At 43.6% G+C, this 5,298-nt stretch overlaps 1 pseudogene; it reads right to left on the bottom strand.

Moving 5' to 3' along the window:
• Positions 1-3,224: 3,224 nt before the first annotated feature.
• LOC116149432 (U6 spliceosomal RNA) lies at positions 3,225-3,320 on the bottom strand (annotated as a pseudogene).
• Positions 3,321-5,298: the final 1,978 nt, after the last annotated feature.

Raw genomic sequence — 5,298 nt, 5'->3', positions numbered from 1 at the left:
CTCACAATCTTGCCTGAATGAGGATTGAGTGAAAGAGAGCAACTAGCTCATTGCAGAGACTCATAAACTTCCGTTTATTCTTTCCCCTTCCCTGCCCACTTGATTGAAAGGGTCAAATTAGAGCTTTATAAGACAGTAAAGATGTGTAAAGTATATAATCACGAACAGGAATGGATGGGAACTGTAAGGGTGGGTGGGTTGAGGCCTCAGTACTGACCAGTCAGCCGCTATCAGTAAGGAGAACTTCCTGGAGATGGTGTGGTTGGGAGATGTTTAAATGATGGGAGAGAAGGGTGATGACAGGCCAAGGCCATGGCCTGGGGCTTGACTTGGCAAGGGTGGAGAGCAAAGAAAGGCTAGAAACTACAAATCCCATGAAATAGCAAGTTAGAAAATTGATGGGAGAGCAGGAGTACTGCTAGGACTCATGAGAACATAAAGCTGAGGATGGTGACCTAGCAGGGCCATCAAGCCAGGACCCACAGATGGGAGTTCTCCTTGAATAAGATGAAACCACAGAAGAGGTAGAGTCATCTACTTTCATCAGGCAAGAAATGTTCAAGCTCCAGAGTCTGATGTCAGACATCCGTTCACACGTCATGGTTCAACTTCTGGTATTTGGTCGGCAGCCTTAGCTTTGCCACTTGTAGCTGCCTAACCCTGACCCTAACCTTCCACCAGAATCTACCAAATCCTGAAGAGCTGATACCTTTGGCTCAGAGATCATTGACTTGGAGTCTTTGAGCTGGGCAGGATTCTATGGCATCTTTATTTTTTCATTTTTTTAAGACTAAGGTATTGACTTGGACCCAAAATTTAAAGTGGATGATTGGAGTACAAGGCAGTGTGGGTCATAGAGAGTAGTGATATTGACCTTGTGCTGTACTGGTTGGCCTTTGGCCCATGTTTCAGTTGGGACAGGCTTGGTTATGCTGCAGTAACAACAGTGTCCAAATCTCAGTGACCTGAAATAACAAAGATTTAGTTTCTGCCCATGTCCGCTGTGGATAGTTGGGTGCTTTGCATCAGGTTGTCATCCTTCATGTCAGGCTGACGGAGCACCCACCATCTGGAACATTGCTGGTTTCTGTGGCAGAGGGAAAAGAGAGTTCCAAAATGTCGTATATCAGCAATCAAGTACTCCAGCCTAGAATTGGCACATGTCACTTCCGGTTGCAGTTCACTGATTAGAACTAGTCATGTGACCCCATCCAGCTATTGGGGGAGAGAAAATGTAATCTTATGTGCCAGGTGGATGAAAAGCTGGAATATTGTGAAAGGCATAATTACTGCTTTTAGTCAATCTTTCAGTGGTGGAGTAAGGTTTGGGCTCCATCTGGCTATTTCAATCACTGGGATCCCTTCTTTAGGTGTCAGAATGTTTCCCAGAATAGATGAGGGTGATATATTGCACTGGGGGTCCTGGATGAGCCCATATTGGATCCCTGTTGCCAGAACAGCCTTCATACTCTGATAGGGGTCTTGAACATTTGGTGGAACATTTAGCCATTTGCCTGTGGTCTAGGCCTGCTGTTTGGAAAGAGAGGAGAGCCACCTCCTCCCTGTGTTCCTTGCCTGGGCATTTGGGGACTGGAGGCCCCACTTAAGATGTGCTCAAGTCTTTGACACAAAGCAGTGGGTTCAGGTGCTTGCCAGGGTGAGGTGTCCTCTTGGCTCTAGGACTGTTAGCTCCTCAAAAGGCCCCATTCCTTCCTCCTGGCTTTATTCCTTGTCTTCTGGGATCAGATTTTGGAGACCACTGGGCTTTCCAAAAGTGGAGGCATCACTGGAGTTGGCTGTGGTCTTGCAGGCTACAGACTTCCCATTTTGGAACCCCTTGCAGGCTTACCTGCTCAGCTGGTCACTGAGGAGCTCTACTGATACCTAAAGATGATACAAACAGAGTATGATTACAAGAAAAGAATGGAGCAGCTCTTGTGGTGAGAGCAAGGACTCAGGGAGGCATAATTGGAGCCACAGGGCTCAGCTTTCCCAGTTGTGGCTTCGGCCTGGCTCCAGGAAGCCTGCCCTTCCTCACTCAGCAAGGGAGGGAGATAATTCCTGGCTTATTGGGACAAGGGGAGGATACAGGCTAAGAGATTCCAAGCTGTCTCCTTAGGCAAGGCCCATATAACAAAATCCAGGGTGTTGTGTTGGGACTAGGGCCTGAGAAGCTTCAAATTGTTTCATTTTTGGTCCAGGGAAGTCATGGGGTGTTGGCCTGGGTCCATCCCTGAGAGTCTAGGAAGTCTATCAAGACCTAGGAAGAGCCAGGAATGGGGAATGGAGGTGGGGATCAAGGGCCAGGTCATAGGAGAAGGCCTGATCATCCATAGCTGTGCTGTGCAGGGCAGGGCCCACCTGGAAAACAGGTAACGGCTTTAAGAGAAATCAGAGTTAGAGCAGGTGCTTTTGTTTATTCATTTTACCTGTTGGTGAATATTTAAATTGTTTCTAGATTCAGAATATTGTGAATAAAGCTGTTACAAGCAAGTTGTGTGTATGTTCATGTGTGTGTACTTGTGTCTTATTTCTCTTGGGTAAATATCAAGGAGTGGAACTGTTGGGTTATACTGTAAGCACATGTTCAATTTAATAAGAAACAATCAAAAACTTTCCCAAAGTAGTTGTACCATTTTGAATTCCCATGAACAATGTATGAGAGTTTGAGGTGCTTCACATTCTTACCAGCGCTTGATTTTGTCAGCCTTTTATTTATTATATATGTAATATGTATTATATGTATATATAATTAATAAAAATATATAGTTTAACTTTAATTTAAAAATATATAATGTATAATAAATATATGTATTTGTGTTGGAGTTATGGGTTATGTTTAATATATATGTATAGATAATATATATGTACCTATGGCCATATATATTATATACGTACATATATATTTAACTTTAACTAAAAAATTTACTTGTTAAAAAAATGCTTTTTTTCCTAAAACAAAAAAGTCAAAAAGTTCATGACAAGCTCATGCACAAAGGTGATATTCTAATATTACTGGAAAATCAGAAACTGAGCAGTTTATTTCTGAAGATACCTAAATATGAACCAAATGATATTTGGTATAAAATGTAGATATTTAGTCAAGTGTAAAGTTGTAGACGTATTGAAATCTTTCATTTTTATTTTCTAAAATTTTAAGCGTTGAAAACCAGACATAATTCTTCAAAATGTTATTTCACAATTTCTACCAGCCCAAGTCTTGTTATCAGAACATTCACTTCATGAATTTGCATGTCGTCCGTGCGCAGGGGCCGCGCTAATCTCTGTATCATTCCAGTTTTTGTATGTGTGCCTGTCAGTCTTTTAAATTCTAGTTATTTAAATGAGTGTATAGAGGCACCTCACTGTGGTTGCAATTCTGCATTTCCCTAATTGATTAATACTGAGCACTTTTTTGGTGTGCTTGTTGGTCACTTGTATATCTTCTTTATGAAATGTCTGTGCAAGTCTTTTGCCCGTTGTGTATGTACAGGGTGTGGTTGAATTTCTCACTGAACTTTGAGTTCTTTGTACATTTTGGATGAAGTCCTTTGTGGAATATAAGTATTGCAAATATTTTCTCCCAGTCTGTGGCTTCCCTTTTCATTTTCTTGACAGTGACTTTCAAAGAGCAGAAGTCTTCAGTTTTGATAAAGTTCAGATTTCCAATTTTTCCTTTATAGTTGGTGTTTTTGGTGTCCTAAGAAACCTTTACCTATCAAGGTCACAAAGAGTTTCTCCTGTTTCCTTCTAGAAAGTTTATAGTTTTAACTTATATGTTTAGGTCTATGATACATCTTGAGTGATTTTTTGTGTGGTGTGAGGTAAGAGTTAAGGTTAACTTTTTTTCTGACAGATATTCAGGTTTTCAGCACCATTTGTTGAAAAGACTAGTTTTTCACCATTGATTTACCTTGGTCCTTTTGTTGAAAATAAACATGTAGGTTGTTTATCCACTTACCCACCCGATGGATCATGTATTTTTGATACTACTGGATATTATTTTTTAGGTTTTTTTCCCAAATAGTCTGTGGCTCAAGTCTGCATTTTAACCAAGCACTTATGGTGATTCTTATACTGGCTAAATTATGAGACCCTTCGATTGTAGGGCAGTGATTCCTAACTAGGAATATAAGTGATAATCACCCAAAGGGCCTGCTTTAGCAGTTCTGGAGTAACCCCCCCCCCCCAAAAAAACTTCCCCCAACTAAGAGCTATTGATTCTTTGCTTAAGAACAGTGGATACATCCTCTCCTTCTCATTCATGTGTTCCTTAGGAACTTAACGACTGACTCTTTTGCTGGGCTCTGAGGTGCCTCAGTGAACAAGGTTTGGGAGGCGCAGAGATAAGCAAACAGGCCATGTGTGGGGTGCAGATGGTGGCCAACAGAGCCTTGTGGGAGGAGTGAGTGAATCTGGTGGTCCTGGGTACCACTGTGGATGATGCAGTTAGGGACACAGGGAGGCCTCCCTTTGCCCTGCAAAAGCCCCCATGAAGTCTGGCTCCACCCCTGTGCTGGTTCGAGCCTAAGCATGAATTCCTTCCTGAGGTTAAGACTGTATGTCATGTCCCCTATACTCGTTGACTTTCTGGCTTTGTCTTGGGATGGCCACGTCATGCTGTCTCCAAATGCTCTGTCCCTAGTGGAAAGTTTCGGTCTCTGGAGGTGCGGAGAGAATGCAGCTCTGTTGGTTCTGGTGCATTCTGTGACCGCTGAGCTGTCCGCATTACTTGGTCTCAGTCCACCCTGCCCTGTTTGTTTGCCGTCTGGGTCACTTCTCCTAGTAGGATTGACTGTCCCTCTTGCTCAATTTCATACCACTCCTGAAGTCACTTGGCCTTTCTTCCTGCCCTCCTCCACCTGATCAGTTCTTTGGGGAACGTTGTCCAGCCTGATTGCTCAAAATGTACAAACCCAGCAGGGTATCCAGGCCCCAAAGGCATTAACCAAACTCAGCTTTATGCTGTTTTCTTTCTGGTCTGGGCTAGAGCCTTGCAGTTCTGAAAGGCGAAGGGAAGCCTATTTGCTGTTCTCTAGAATGGTCCAGAACTGGCTGCTCCTGCAACTGGCTGTGCCCTGGAAGTGGGTGTCGCCTGGGTGCTGGGGGAGGCAGCTGCTCCAGCTCTGAAGTTGCAATTCAGCCAGAATCTCTGGAGGTGGGACCCGGGCCATGGTTTTTGTGAAGTTCCCCAGGTAATTCCAACATGCTACAAAATGTGAGAACAGCTGTGCTAAAGGAACAACACCAGTGCGACGAGGTGAGGCAGATTGGAGGGGGGGGGCGGGGCGGGTCTGA

Source organism: Camelus dromedarius, chromosome 29, assembly GCF_036321535.1.
Source record: "Camelus dromedarius isolate mCamDro1 chromosome 29, mCamDro1.pat, whole genome shotgun sequence".
Lineage (NCBI taxonomy): Eukaryota > Metazoa > Chordata > Mammalia > Artiodactyla > Camelidae > Camelus > Camelus dromedarius.
The sequence above is the reverse complement of the archived record's forward strand: the minus strand, read 5'-3'. Positions and strand labels throughout refer to the sequence as shown.